This window comes from Triturus cristatus, chromosome 3_1 (genome assembly GCF_964204655.1).
Source record: "Triturus cristatus chromosome 3_1, aTriCri1.1, whole genome shotgun sequence".
Lineage (NCBI taxonomy): Eukaryota > Metazoa > Chordata > Amphibia > Caudata > Salamandridae > Triturus > Triturus cristatus.
This window is the reverse complement of record NC_140583.1, coordinates 253,066,123-253,082,638: the sequence shown is the minus strand read 5'-3', so window position 1 is coordinate 253,082,638 and position 16,516 is coordinate 253,066,123. Positions and strand designations below refer to the sequence as shown.

Sequence of the window (16,516 nt, the reverse complement as noted above, 5' to 3'; positions counted from 1 at the left end):
CTAGTACCTTTCTCTTTTCTGATTTCAATTTTAAACAATTTTTCTGCATCCAGTTTGCGATCCTCATCATACACATTCTGAAATCTTTGGCCATTTTATCGGTTTCAGTAGACACCGATACCACTATTTGGGTATCATCACCATAAGAAAATAGAGAGAACCCACAGGATCAAATTTATTTTGAAATAAACAAAAGCAAAAATGCTAATTTATCTCATTTAAAACAATGTTTTCTCTTTATCAATCGCTGTTCGATATTGCCAGTACTTATGAAGATCATTGAAGAGGCAATGATGAAAAATTGAAAACAAGTTACTTACCTGTAACTTTAGTTCTCCAATATTGGAAACGTTCATAGATTCACATGCTTGAACCATTCCCCGTTGTCGAGATGGGAGTCCCCGGTACATAAAAATAGCAATGCAAAGCTATTACAAACTAGAAACCGGGCTTAGGCTTATTCCAGTTTTGTAACATATCCACCTCTTTTTGTAAAAGAGACCAAATAAGAACAACAACCAATCAGATCAGCCTCACGCTCTAGAACCCTCCTGAGAGAACCTCTGACCTTCAGATTTTCATAGCCGTAGTGCCATAGGATAACCATAAAGATGCAGAAGGTCGAGCTTTCCCAGGGGAGGAGGGTTGGTCGCATGTGAATCTATGAAAGTTTCCAATACTGGAGAATTAAAGTTACAGTTAAGTAACTTGTTTTCTTACTCCAGCATTGGAACTTTCATAGATTCACATGCGTGAACCAGAGTAGCTAGCAGTCATGAGCACATTTTTTGTTCTTATCGTGCTGAACAACCGCAAGCAATTTGCAGAAAAAGACTAGAGAAAGGAAAATATTTCTTCAATTTAGAGTTCTTAAAATAGCAAGACTATATTAAGCCTAATCCAATAGAAAATTCAAAGAAGTAGTAAGAAAAAACAAAAGGCATCATCAAAGCCTATATACAGACAAAATATATATTGAGAAACAATACATTTACCAAAGAATGTGCGAGGATCTTAGGAAAGAAAAAGGAAGGAGGGATGAGAGGGAAAGCTCACTGCTACTGAAACAGGTTCCTCAGGACTGTTTGGCACACTGCAGGATCACTGCGCGTTGAAGAATCCAAGCAGTAATGTCTGGTAAAAGTATGGATGCTATTCCAGGTAGCCGCTCTGCAGATATCCCGGATAGCCACCCCCGCAACGAGGGCCGTAGATGAAGAGACTGCCCTCGTAGAGTGAGCACGCACCTTCCCTTGGAGGGGTTTCCCAGCCAATTGATGACAGTACTGGATAGAACTGGAAATCCAACGTGCAATGCCTTGCTTGGATAGGGGAAAACCCTTACGAGGAGCACTAAAAGCCAAAAAGAGCTGAGGTGACTTTCTAAAGTGTTTAGTTCTTTGGAGGTAGAATTTTAAACAACGTTGAATGCCCAAAGAATGAAGTGATTTCTCAGCCGGTGTAGTAGGTTGAGGGGAAAAAAGTCTTTAGAACCAGAGGTTCATTCAGATGAAAGTCCGAAGCAACCTTAGGGATGAATTTGGGGTTAGTACGAAGAACCACCCTTTCATTTTTGAACTGAAGAAAAGTCTCCTGAATAGTGAGAGCTTGCTATTCGCTAACCCTTCTTGCTGATGTTGGCACCAAAAGAAAAGCCACCTTCCACGAAAGGAATTTTAACTTAGCTTTATGGATGGATTCGAAAGGATGTTTCATGAGCTGAGCCAAAACCACCTTAGAGCGTGCGGTTACGCGTACAGTGACGAGCAGAGGCGCCATCTGGCTTTCCTCTCTCGTCATGGTGTGCGCACATCGCACACCACTCGCCAGCCTGCTTTTGCCGTTTGCCGTCACGCGCGCACCTCAATTAACTTTCACGCATGTCTTGGCCCCCACTCTGCTCCTCACCCCTTCTGGCTTCACTCTACCAGCCCCGCCTCCCTCGGCATCCTTCCTCCCAATCTCTTGCTCCCTCCTTCCTCTCACCTCACTGTACCCTTTCTCTCCTCAGCCCCTCCTCTCTGCCCACACTCTTCTCGGCTCTACTTCCTACGCTCGCGGGGCGCAGAGTCTTCCATCTCCCCATTTCCACCCCCTACTTCCCCCGCCCCTTTCCTTCTGTGTTCTCCCTGCCCCTACTCACTTTTCCGTGTCTGTCACTCCCTAATGCCCCGGTGCTCTCTATTTCCTATTTGTCCTCCTCCCGCTTCACCCGCCTCTCCCACGCTTCATGCCTCTCCTCTCCCCGGTTTCTGTAGTGCTGTGTGTCACTGCCTTTCCACTGGTCTCTCGGTGTGTATTTTTCACCCTTGGCCTCCTCCCTCCTCATAATTCCCTGTCAGTTCCCTCCCACCTTCTCTTCCCTGTAAAAACAATGGGCAGAAAACAATGTTTGATACACTTTTTGAGACGTGTGGTTAACCCAAAATGGTATCTTCTTGTTAGTGTATAATCGCACTCTAACAGCAGTCAACTGCACATTATTTTAATTTTACAGAACAGCGAATCTATTTGTACATCTCATTAGGTATTTCAAAACCTTCTCCTCAGCATAGGTTATATGATGATTCGGAGAATGTGACAACCTCGGAGAGACATTGTACGCTTTTGACCTTTTTTCTGTTTTGCGTGACATTTCCAAATGTTTCAGTGCTCTTTCGACTTATGGAAAGTTGCCAGCAGGATTTAAATAAAGAGGATTATAAAAAAGAAACACTGATAACTGCTGTCATATGCAAACTCCACAGACTCATCCATAATTGGCTGTCAGTGATGAAAAAAAGCCAAACGTACATTCATTTTATCTTTGTGAATGTTACGAAAATTACTTTTGTTACTTCCGGTTAGGTTTAAGAGTGAAGTTTGTGTAACACTCCCATGAAAGCTCAACTTTATTACATAGCCCTTCAACATCGGTGAGGGTTGTTGTCATTCCGAGTCACAGTCTGTCAAACCGGAGTCCTACTTCTATTTCCGCAGCTGGCCCCCTTTTGAGGTTTGCAAATCCGGTCGCCAATCTAGGATGCATTTTGAGAGCAAATTAACCGTGTCTCTGCCTCAGATGCAAAGCAAAGGTCTGCCCAGGGCAGCCCCCTCCCCCCACCACTTTCTGACCCTGGGGGAAACGCAAACTGCGACCTTCACTCTTTCATATTGGGGCCTTGTCACATTTCCGGTGAACGATGGCTGTGTTACGAGTATCGATTCATTTGGAATATAAATTATGTGATACAGTTTCGAATTAAATTTATTGGAACGCTACACAGGGGGGCAATAAAGCACCAGCCTATTACTTGCCAGCAGCGCGGCAGCAGCTGGCGGGGCGGAAGCCGGGCCTCCGCTCTGGAGACGCAGCACTAAATATCACTCATCTCAGCCCTTCAACGTCACCAGCTAATTTTAGATGCAATATAAAAAATAAGCATTGGCATAGCCAATTGGTCTCACCTTTGGGACCTTATAAGTGTTTAGTTATCCAGCACAATATCCTTGGTGCAACAAATCAACTGTTGCATGGCTAAACACTTATAAGGTCCCAAAGGCGAGACCTATTGGCTATGCCAATGCTTTTTATGTCTTGGAGACCGTCATCCACATGCTTTCCGAAGAGAGCTTCTCCATCGAATGGAAGAGCCAGTATTTTGTTTTGGACCTCAGGTCTGAACGTGGTTGCTCGAAGCCAACCCTGGCGATGTAGGACCGCTGTTCCAGCCAGAGATCGAAAAGCTGTTGTAGCAATGTCCATTGCACTATCAATGACCTCCGAAGAGGCCCTCTCCCTTTCTTGGAGGATCTTTTTTGCTTCGGTTTTACTATCCTCAGGCAGTTTGTGTAGGTAAGGAGATATATCGACCCACATATGCCGGTTGTAGCCGCCCATAATAGCTAAAGCGTTAGCCGCTTTGACCAGTAAACCTGACATAGAGGAAAATCTCTTGCCTGCATTGTCCAGGCGTCTGCCTTCTTTGGTTGGAGGCGTAGTAAGAGGAGCTGCAAGATTCTTTGACTTCCGTTGCGCTGCCTGCGTTATAACGGAGTCCGGTTTCGGATGACTCACCAGGCAAGCCAGGCTATCTTCTGGAGCTTTATATTTTTCTCTCCCCGTGGAAGCACCGGGACCACCATGGCCAGGGTCTTCATGACTTTAAGACCCTCCTCCCATACATGATTGACAATGGGAATGTCTAGCTCCGTCTTCTTAACCCCTTCAGTGCCCATGACGAGATGGTCTCGTCATGGAGCGCGGTTGCGCTGTGCCCATGACGAGACTATCTCGTCATGAACCCCGCCCGCTAATGCAACGCCCGGCACAGGGCGGGGAAAGGGCGGGGCACTGAAGAGGTTAAAGGGCTCCTTAAAGTCATCTAAGAAAAATTCTGTCTGTGAAGAGGGCATGAGCAGATCAAACCTCTTGGCCGCTCTTTCCAGCAGATTGTGGAAGCCACCTATGTCCCCCGGCAGAGAATCCACCGGAAATGGTGAAGGGGAAGAAGGAATGGAGATAATATAATCATGCCACTACCTATGCGGGTCTGGAAGATCTGTTTACCCCTGAACATCATCCGAGGTATCTTGGTGCTGGATAAAAGGCGGAGTTGGTGGAGGACCTTCTACTATTTGCAGCGGTGGTGGCGGCACCCGAGGGGTGGACAGCACTGAGGGTGGCCTTATAGGAATTGACCCCTGTTCTGGTATCGAAGATGGAGTTGGAAACCTTCTCTTGTAGTCCAACAGCATATACTGCAAGTCCAAAATCAAAGAGGACAGCATACAGACTACCTCCTCTTGATATTCCCTATGGTAGTTCTGAGGAGGATCATAGTCCTGCTCCCCTTCATATCCTTCTTATGAATCATTCTCCTGGCACTTGACGTGCAGCTCTGAAGGGCTATGGGCACAGCCGAAAGTTCCTTTGTCGTCCGCATCTTCCTCTTCTAGGAGGTGAGAAGGAAGTAGAGGGTTCACCTTGCTTGGAGAAGTGAGCTCAGGAGTTACCTGACGCTTCCTGACTTTCTCCGGAAATCTTCACTCCCTTCGACGGTGTCCTCGATGATGTTGATATTGCGCTCGACGGTGCCGTCGTCGATACCATCGTCATTACTGTCGACGCCATAGCCGTCGATGTCATAGCTGCCATCATCGGAGTCGTAGGTTTTGTCGCCGCCGTCAACTTCGTCGTCTACGCTATCGGTGACAATAGCTTCGTCGTCAATGCTGTCATAGCCTCCATCGTCGTCTCTGTCGTCGATGGAGGCGGAACCGTGGCTGTCGATGCCAGAGAAGCTCTCGGCGACGATACCGTTGTTGGAACTGATGTAAACTGAGGAGTCTGGCCCTTGTCACTCCACGATGACGATTGCTTCGTCGACAGTGTCGTTGACTGCTTCGTCAACGGTGGTAACTTTTTTGCTTGTTTTTCTTCAAGAGAAACAGAGGAGGGTTTCTTGAACATTTTTCTTCCTTCAGGAGGGGAAGAAGGAGGAACAGAGCTCAACTTCCTCATTCCACTTTTTCCTGTTTTAAGTCCTTTCCTCTCCTTTTCACCTCGGTGAGGAGATTTTGTTGGACTGAGACTGTCAAACCCATGGGAGGCCATTTTAGAGGCTTTTTGAGCATGCTCCTCTGAAGAAGTAGGTTCAGATCTTCCTCTTTTTTCAGATCTTCTAGAAGACGAAGCAGATGAGGCCTCATCACTGTCGTCACTAGATACCGGTTCTCTCCTGGATTGTAGCTTCTGGAGCCAGGTAAGGAGACGTCCCTCACGATACCTCAAGGTTTTAGTAGAAAAGGTACGACATACTTTGCAGTCCTTGGCTTTGTATTCAGGATACAAGCAGTATATGTAATCCTTATGAGGGTCATCCACATAAAGCCTCTTTTTAGAGCAGGTGGCACAAGCTCTAAAAAGGCATTTTTTCTCCTTGTCTGCCATGATGAATAGAGAACAGACCAAGATTGTAGAGTAGTCTGGAAAATATAAAGTTGAAGAATTCTCTCAATAGTAGTAGAATAAGGAGTAACTGAGCAGAGCTCAGTGGAGACTTCCTAGCATAACGTGCAGTAGAAAATCTGAAGGTCTGAGGTTCTCTCAGGAGGGTTCTAGAGGGTGAGGCTGATCTGATTGGTTGTTGATTTTATTTGGTCTCTTTTACAAAAAGAGGTGGATATGTTACAAAACTGGAATAGGGCTAGGCCTGGTTTCTAGTTTGTAATAGCTTTGCATTGCTAATTTTATGTACCGGGGACTCCCATCTCGACGACTGGGAATGATTCAAGCATCTGAATCTATGAAAGGTCCAATACTGGAGTAATATCTGTTTGAAACTGCAAATACAAAGTACATAAATTTAAATGTAGAGATAAATTGGTTTATCTAAGTGATAATTTGCAAGACTAAGAGGGAATCTAAACACACCTTGAGACAAAGCAAAGACTTCAAATTCAAGCAGTGAGAGAAGACGTTTCCCAAGTGAACGATGTGAGTGTTAACTCATTGATGAAAGCGTGCATAGGTGATATAGTTGTCCCCAGTGTTAAAAGCTGCATAGTGCACCAACGGGACAGGAATAGAAGAGTGGTGGGAGAAAGATGGAGTAGGGGGTAGGGTGACAGGATTCACTGTTCTGATGAAGGGCCTTGAGAAGGAGAGAAGTTGGGTGCACTACGTGTTAAAGGCATTGCGTTGGTGAAGGCTGGCTTATACTAGAATGTGATGTGAAAAGAGAAGTTTCATCTGCGTGATGGACATGCAGAAGGGAAATAGTAGGGTGTAAAGCTGCATTCATTTTGGACCTGAAGTAGTCAGGCCAGCATAGATAAACACAGTGTTGTAATAGCTATACTGTCATTTTTATAGTTTTACAACATGAGGAAAGTGAGCCTGACTAAACTACACGTTAGAGAAATGCAACATCAAAATATCTATTCCACAAAAGTAGTAGGTTTTAATGGAAAAAGCATATGTCATCAAGAGAAAGGTAGGCAGGTTTGCGGAAGGGTGTAGAGGAAAGGGTGAAATGTAGATGGGAAGTAATAAAATAAATTTTTTAAAAAGAAGTAAGCTGGAGGGTAGAGGATGGATAGTAATAAAAAGAGAAGGGGAGGTAAAATAATTGAAGGGAGTAAACAGAGAGAGGACACAGGGTTTAGGGTGGAGCAAACATAGATGGGTTAGGAGAAATAGTAAAAGTTAAAAAAATTAGTAAAGAGGGAGGGAAGGAGACATATGAGTATTAAAACAAGCATTGGTAATGCATCGGTTTCGCTTATGTGATGGATAAAAAGCTGTTTTAATAAATCATCGCCCGGTAAGAAGGAAAGAGATCACTGACAAGTAACGCGGGAGTGGAAAGGATGTGGTGCAGTGGCCAGAGCTGCTGACTCGAGAGCTAGGGATCCTGGTTTGATTCTCTGCGATTCAACATTCTGTGATTCTGTGCAAATCACGTTGGGGCAAACGCATCAAGCCTTTTTCCGTTTGCAAACGGGCTGATTCTGCGAATGGGCCCGTTGCAAATGGAAAGAGGCCTTTTCCAATGCATGTACCTTTTGTCATTCGCAATTTAGGTAATCGCAATTTTTTGTGATTGCCTAAATTGCAAATTAATGTAGGGAAGCACAATTTGCGATTCCCTAAAGGCGATGCATGTAGCTTTTCCTAAATGCGAACTGTGCATTTAGGAAATACTAATTACCATCAACTTCAAGTTGATGGTAATTTGTGCATGCTTTGAAAAATGCACAAAAATGCAGTTTTCAGAGTGCCATTTAGCGAGTGTGCTTTACATGGGCACACTTACCTTTTCTTGGAGGGTGCTTCAGGGGGGGCGAATGCATTACCATTTATTCCTATGGGCCTGTAGGCCTATAGGAATGAATGGAGTCACATTAGCTAATAGCGATTTGCAATTTCCGACTCGCTATTAGCTAATGTTAAGGAATAACAATTTTTTTTGCAATTCCTACATGCACTGCATTTTGCGATTCCAAAATAACGATTCGGTAAAAATCGCTATTTTAGAATCTCAAAATGTATGCTTGATGCATATGCCCCTTAATCTCTCCGGTTGATAAGTTGCTATCTAAATCTGCTGCAAGATGAAAAAGCAAAGAGAGGCAAAATTTTTATGAAAAAATAGTTCCACCAAAGCTGATGTTAACAGTTTTTCGACTACGGGAAACTGATAAGAAAAGCAGAAGAGGAACAAGCATTAGTAAATGTAGGAAAATATGCTACAGCCAATAGAAATGGTGGAAACGAAAGTGGCTTGCACAGGAACCAATGAAAAGCCAGGAAAGAGAGGGATATTAAGCCCCTATTAAGTTGATATTAAAACTACAGATTTCACCAGCACAGCGCAAGTTCTGTGCAGGTGAAACCTAAAAAGCAAGCATAGGCAGAAGCTGTCTGCCTTTTCTGTGGGAAGAGATCTTATCTTGACAGTAAACAGGCTTAAATAGTGTGAACAGGTTTAGTACAAGTATAATAAATGAGTGCAGCCAGTAGAAGATAAAAAAAATAAAAGTTCCATACAAAAGCGAATGAACACAGTAATTTGGTGATGGGAAGGGCTCCTTTTAAGATATATATCTCTAGGATCACTAGAGAATAATAGACGCGCCATAACAGCTCCAGAGTAACTCAGCATAGCTGTCATTAGAGCACCCCATCAAGACCATGAAACCAGGGCGTCCGAGCATCATTCGATAACTTCAAATATACAAGAGCAACTCATCAGCATCAGAGAACACCAGCAGCACTTGAGCACCTATATAGCACTGAACTAGCCCTCCAAAAAACGACAGCTATACCCATACAAGAATCGACAGCATCTTAAGAGCACCACAACAGTACTGCAGCACGACCAGAGCAGAGCACCCTAGCATCATTAAATAAAACTATTAAAGAGTACATCAGCATCAAAGCAACTTTCCATTACTAGCGCACCAGCACTTCAACAGCAGCACAGTATCCCTCCAGAGACGTATAGCAATATAAGGGCCCAACAGCAGCATCGGAATACCACAGCATCACCGAAGCACCACAGCATCGTCTGATAACTTCAACGCAACCAGAGCACTTTATAAGCATCAGTACACCACAGCACCTTACTAGCACTGGAGTACCCGTCCAGAGAACTACAGCATCACACGAGCACAGCAGCTCCGCCTTAAGTACCCAGCAGACGTTGACGCTGCCAGAGCACCTTTACTTTACAGTATATACCCTCAGCAGCTGGAATGCACCACAATGTCTCCATGGAACATGCACATCAGTAGAGAATTTTAATAGAGCCAAAGCACACATTCGGAGCATATCCAGCACCAGGGAAGTATCACCAGCACACTTTACATCAGTGCAGTAAAACATGACACAGCTGCATTGAACTGTAATTACTATCCAGCCACCATCGTCTATGTGCAGGCAAACAGTAAATAGTATCTCCCTCTGAAGAAAAGCTCCTCCCACTGGAGCATGCAGATTTTCTCCATATAACACTGATAAATATGTGGGCTGAATTTTTTGCCAGCCCGCTGCATAGATGGTTGGACTTTATTAGCAAAGGCACGCGGTTTGCAGTCATTCTGTACCAAACAGGCGCTTAGTTAGCAGTTAATGACCACGCTGCACCTGGGGTGATGTCTCACTCACAGTACCTGGGCTCTCTTGGAGCTATGTCCGCTCCAAGGGGCTGCTGCATGTGACCGTGAGAATGGCCATGGTGTCCAGGGTTCGCTTTAATTTCTCCCACGACAAACTGCTGTGGTCGGATTCTCTTCCTATATACAATTGTCCCCCTCACACCTTTAAAATGTATCACAGGAGTGGAAAGGATGTGGCGCAGTGGCGAACCTGGTGATCCCGGTCCGAGTCTCAGCGGCCCAACATCCTGTGATTCTATGCAAATCACACAGGGCCATATGTAGGTAGCCCAATACTGGTCGGTAACGGCCGATTTTCGGTAAAAATCACGTTACCGACCGGTATTCAGGCTTTCGGTATGAAGGGGGGACATTTCAGGATTCGGTAAATACCGAATCCTGAAATGAGATGTAGGGGGAGTGTGTGGGTGTAGTGTGGATTCGTTATTTACCACCAACTGAAAGTTGGTGGTAAATGACGAATGTCTTAGTAAATGCATTATTTGTCCCTTAGATGTGTGCAATGTGGCAGACATACATGCCCATAGGGCATGTATGTGTGCCACATGTGCACACATGCAGGAATCAGGGGTGCAACAGGGTGTCACTGTGACACCCTGCTACCCTTGATTGTGCTCCCCCCATTACCGAATCGGTATTTACCGATTCGGTAATGGTAACTGGCTTCCCATTGAATGGGAAGCCAGTTACCATTACCGAATCGGTAAATACCGAATCTAAAATACCGACACTTACCGAATCGGTATTTTTTTACCTACATTACATTTACCGATTCATAAATACCGAATCGGTAAAATTCGGTATTTAAGAATCGGTAAATGTAATTTACCTACATATGGCCCACAATCTCTCCGGGTGATAAATTGCTATATAAATCTGCTGCAAGACACAAGAGCAAAAAGAGGCAAAACATTATGAATAAATAGTTCCACCAAAGCCGAAGTTAACAATATTTTGGCTAGAGGAAACTGATAAGAGAAGTAGATGAGGAAAAAGCATTGGTAAATGCAAGAATATATGCTACAGCCAAACGAGATAGAGGAAAAGTAAGTGGTACACACAGGAACCAATGAAAAGCCAGGAAAGAGAGGAGGCAATATGTAAGCCCCATTTAAATTTATATTAAAATCAATAGATTTTTTAAGCACAAGCGCTGTCCATGCGAAACCTAAGAAGAAAGGGGAAGTAAAATGGGGGGAAGGGCACAGAAAGGAGAAACGTAGAAGGGGCAGGGTAATAAAAGTAAAATTAAACAAGCATTGGCAAAGCCAATAAGTCTCACCCCTGGGACTTGTTGGTTTGTCAATACCTTTTAGCCTCGGTCTAGTAGCCGAGACCTAAAATCACCTAACAGCGTGTCTGGTGACTACTCCTGTAAGGAATGACTGCCAAACTGAATAGGAGCAAAATATAGACTGTTCACCTTCATGTTGCATATCGGTGTATTTGAGTGTTAAACTAGTGTTAAAGGAAATAAAATGTCCAGAGAGTGTTATGATGTGCAAAGATTACAAGATATTGAACAGATTCTTCTCAGGTTATACAGTTAATAAAATCAAGACCGAGATAATGCTGTGGAACATGGAAGGGAGGAGTTACTAATGAAATCATTAGGTACTTCGGAATAAGCATAGTTCATGATCTTGACAATCTTGTGGACAAGAACCAGGTGAGGGTGATGAAAGAAATAAACAAGCTAATAACCAAATGGCAATCCTTACCCTTAATGATTTATGAGAGGGTTAATCTGGTGAAAATGACAATCCTGCCCAAGTTTACCATTGTATTTTGACAACATCCCACTTACCTTTGAAAGGAAAGCTCTAGATAAGATACAGGGGAGAATAACATCTTCTATACGGGCCTCAAAAAGCATTTGAATGTCCTGGAAAAAGCCGAGAAGCAAATTGGGTAAAGGGGGTGATACTCCGCTTTATTGCTGGGCATTTCAATTGAAGAACTGGAGGATGCTGATTTCTTGCCCTGATGAGACCTGTATGGGGATTCTTTACAAAGCAATGTCAGAAGGCGTTAGGAACAGAGGTTTCCTACAAATATCTGGAGCCCGCAAATACTTTAAAAAAGTAAGACTGAAGTGTTTGAGATCATCTACTAGATTATTAGCCGACATCAGAACTTCACTATAGATCTCATATTATAATAAGCTGGCACCAGTTTGGGACTCACCGGGACCCCAGAATGCTTGAAAGACTGCCTAGCCATCCCTTTGAGGAATGCCGGGCTTTACGAGATGGGGCAGGTGATGGTGGGAGATGAACGAATGCCATGTGATGACTGCTCTATGCTTGTAAATTCGGGTATGTCCAGATTCAAATATTATCAGCTGGTCACTTGGTTTAAGAAAAAGGATTAGTCAAATTGTGAGCCTAATAGCATCAGTGAAAAGGAGCTTCAGGCGGCTAACCCCATGAAGAAGGAAGTATCCAAGTGGTACCTGGGTCTAGTAGAGGCAGTTGAGGCGAAGATGAAGCCAGCATTTAGTGTATGGGAAGACAAGCTACCCCAAAAGGAGCTACACAAACTTTGGCAAGTATCTTATAACTTATTTATGTTCTACTATAAAATCGGCCCATCTCAAGAAAACCCACCTGTTCACTCTCCACAGAATTTATTGGGCATCCATGAAGCTGGTAAAGGTCAATGGAAATAGGGACCCCTGGTGTAAAAGGTGTGGACATCAGGATGCTGATGGCATTCATATGTTTATTAGCTGCCCGTGTTTAACTTCTGGCAATCGGTGGGTAAGACGACTACAAGTATTCTTGGAATGGCGTGTAGGAAGGTGGATATCTGACTATGGTTACCCCCAACTTTTTGCCTAGTGTCTAGCTGGTTTTTCGACTTAGTTGGCCTGAGATCCTGCCATTCAGGGTCTCAGGCTGTCTGCTCTCTCTTTAAAATGGACTCCATGTACCCTAGGTACATAACCAATTGGTAAGGATCACCTTATTGGACCCTGTACAGTGTACCCTAGGTACCCAGGGCATAGGTGTACCCTAGGCCTCCCAGGGGCTGCAGCATGTATTATGCCACCCCTGGTCTGGCCTTCCAATCAGACACAACTGGCTGATCACTCAGCTGGGGCAAGGTCGTGTAATGACCCCTTGCTTAGGTGTAGTATTCCTATACCTACCTTATATATAGACACATGTGTACCTATCAGTCACTCCTATGGCAGGCCTTAACAATCCTGGAGGCAGAGTGCTTGGTAACATGTGAGATGGTGCTCTAGCATGAGCTGAGCCTGTCTGCAGCTTTCGGAACCTTGTCCTTATAGCTGTTCTATGATATAGCCTACCATATACTCTTAAAGTGCCTTATAATCTTAGACGGTTATGGTAACTATGGTTTGGCTTTATCAAAACATGTCGTGTAAGGTGTCTAACACTAGGGAATAATACCCCCATGCCATTTCTGGACATGAGAATATTATTCCCCCCTTCTAGAGGGAAAGACATGTTAAAATCATACTTCAACTGTTAGCCTCTGACCAAAGCCTCAGCATCACAAAATGGATGCTGCTGCCACGACACAAGTCTGACCTCCTGCAGCTGGGAGTGATCCCAGCCAGGGAGGCCTGGACAATAGGTTTCCTGCTTGGGGAGGTGCTTGCACCTCCCCAGACAGCCTTTAGTGTATTGGGGCAGGGTGGGCTGAAAGGAATGAGACATGCCTGGGGCACACAAGGTGTTCCTTGCATAGTCCAGTTCAAACCGGCGCTGGGGCACTCCAGCCCCAGCCCTGGCGCGAAACTGGACAAAGGGAAGTGGGTGTAACCACCCCCTCCCAGGTCCCACCCATAAGGTGTGACCTAGCAGGTATCCCAGCCCCCCAGATTAGTATAAGAGTGGGAGTTGGGCCTCAAGACTTTAGATTATCCTGAACCTGCAAAACTGAACAGAAACTCTGGACCTTCGACATTCGACGAAAGAAGAAGACTGAAGAATCTCCCTTGTGGCCAAGGAGTGGCTACCCTGTGCAAACAGGCACCATCAAGAGACTACCCTTTGCTTTGCGACCGTTCTACGAGGAACCGACTGCAGAGCCCGACCAGAGCCTTGACTTCCAGACTTCTCCGACCCTCATCCACATCTGCAGCAGAGCTGAGATCCGTGGAGGCGACGAGCGACGTGGGACCGGCTACCTGGGAAAAGTGGCTAGTAACTTACAGCGCAGCTTCTGAGGTACCCTCGAAGTTGTGCACCGGGGATTGAGAAGCCCCAACCCCAAGCACCATCTGCACCGAAGATCAGCCCCCCACACTCCACGAGTCCTGCGTGGGGCCCTTCAGCATTTTCCTGCTTGCCGCGTCTGTCCGGTTGCTTGCCCGCTGGCTAGTGGCCTCTGTGACGATGCACCCTGAAATCTTCTGCGCTGGTTTGGCTCCTCCAGACTGGCTCCCGCTTCTCTGCAAAGAAGAAGCACCCCAGACCTTCCTGGTCTGCACCAGAAGCAAGTCCTTTGTTCTTCTTGGGTTCCGCTTGCCTAGGCTTGGTGAGTCCTAGTCCAACTTCGACGCTGCCGACAGCAAGAGCCTTCGTGGGACAGCTCGTCTCCTGGTCCTGGTCGTCCTCGACGCTTCCTGGTCCTCCTGGCTGCAGCGACAAGCTTCACCTCCACCTGCAACTCTTCACGACATCGCCTGGTTCCTTCCTGGTTCCACGTGGTCACTGGCTAGTGACCTTGACTCTGTCCCTTCTGCTTGCAGGTTTCTTCTCTTCTTGATCCCAGCCTTGGGATCCACCGGACACTCTCCCCTGACTGCCTGTCAGCATCTTTCATCAGGCATCCATAGGAGTCGACGACGAAAACGACGCATCTTCACCCCTATGCACCCGCAGCCTGTGGGCTAGGTAACTTGGGTACTCCGGTGCTCATCAGGATAGTGACTATCCTAGTGTCTAGTTTTCAAGTCTCAACTTCCTAGCTACTCCGGAAGTGTCCTAAATCTACCGTTTTCTAAACTGTACTATTGCTATTGACTTGTACGCATTACGCGTGAGTGTTTCCACTCTGCACACGAATCCCGTGGGCCTCCCACTTCCTAACTAACGCCAGTGTAGTGTAGCCCCAGCGATTCCCTAGGCCTAGGCCTAGTCTATTTCCGTGACAGTGGTTCTTATACCACTTACTTAGTATATGGTTTGCCTGGCCCCTAGGGCCTAACTGTATTACTTACCTGTGTGACTTACTGTATGCATTAATAAGACTGTGTTGTACTTACCTCTAATCTCATAAAGAGTGCTGAGGGTTTGCTTAGAATAAATACACTTTATTTTATATATATATCTGTTGTGGTGTCCTTTCATTTGGTATTCAAGGGATTATATGTGGTATCACAGCTGGCTTCACATGCCATTCAGAGTTTAGCCTAAGACTGCTCTTGTCCATGCTACCACTAGGATAGCTGGTCTATATGGTTGACTTTACAACCAATCACCATAAGGGTATTTGGACTGATATAAGGTGTACACTATAACTAGTGACATCATACATCAGGCCAACTTCTCACATGGCGTAGGAGCGAAGTTCAAAGCTGGTACTTTTTGGAACACTATATGATGCAGCGGAGTGTGGCACATCTAAACCTGAGTTAAGCGAATTATGTTTCCTCTTAATCCTCCTAGCAAGAAGACAGATCTGTGGAAGGTGGTTCCAGCTGGAACTCCCCACCTCGTCAGACTGGTGGAGATCAGTGGCTGAGGAGAAAACAGCAGAAAGGGGCTACCCTTGCTATCAGTCCATATGGGACACCTTAGTGAGGATGCTGGAATAGACCACGTCCACTAATTATACCTCTATTGCTGATGTCAGTGTAATAGCTTTGGGTACAGCATAGATACCACTGGCCCCTGAATCCAACATTTGAGGGGGGTGGGGGGTTCCAATTATCAAGATGTCAGGGAAAACACCTTACTTAACCAAAGAGTTCACCTAGGAGGACCAGTATTTCCTTGCTCAAGGGCTCAGGTAGTGCATCAGGGAAGTGATTGGAAGGTTTTACCTTAATTATAATTTCAAGTAGCTCTAACACAGCGATTAAGTCACATTGGAACCAGGTCCTATGGGCCTTGCGGGTTAATACAAAGCCATTGGTGTTGTCTGATCTTGGTGAAAGCTCAATAACTTTTCTCTGTAAAGAAATTCACTAATTCTTCACATTTAGTTGCTGGAGTGGAGGTTGTGCTAGTGATTTTAAAGGAGTTGGTTCCTGATTTCGAGAGGTATTTTGAGAAAGAGGAAGTGGGCCAGAATGAGGAAAAAGTAGATGAAATGTAGGACAGCAGGGGTAAGGAGTAGTTTCTTACCTGTAACTCCAGTTCTGTAGTAGGGGTATCTCTGTTATAGTCATAATCTATGAATAGTCCCGCTCATGTGCGGGGACCCCGGAGCAATCAAAATATCTCTTAAGCTGTCCTGCATTTGCAAACCTGCAAAGACACTTAAGAGACAGACAAAATAATACAGCCTAATAACAATATGGCTGCACTGGCCAGCACTTCATCTGAAGTGAACACAAAAGCCAAAATAAAGTTTAAATGTCATTTTTATTCACATCTGACATGTTCCTTTATTGTATCACACTCCCTTCACCAAAATCCCTTTAAACAATAGAGAGGAAGGGGTGGACAGACAAGCCCTATAGGCTGTCATTATGTGTCTGCTAAAAGGATACCGTGCCTTTAAGGAACTCTCCAGAGACCCCCGGTATCCCAGGATGCACAGCCAAAGCAAGTTACTTTCAGTTCTTTTTGAAGGTGTATAACAACAGGCCTGATACTGTCAGGTTACTCCACCGGGGAGGAGGGAGGGTCGCTTATGACTATAACAG

General features: G+C 45.2%; 1 protein-coding gene across 2 annotated transcripts in view; it reads right to left on the bottom strand.

The window, feature by feature from the left end:
* PPCDC (phosphopantothenoylcysteine decarboxylase) overlaps nucleotides 1-16,516 on the bottom strand; it is a 310,731-nt gene that overhangs the window by 45,255 nt on the left and 248,960 nt on the right. The window lies entirely within an intron of this gene.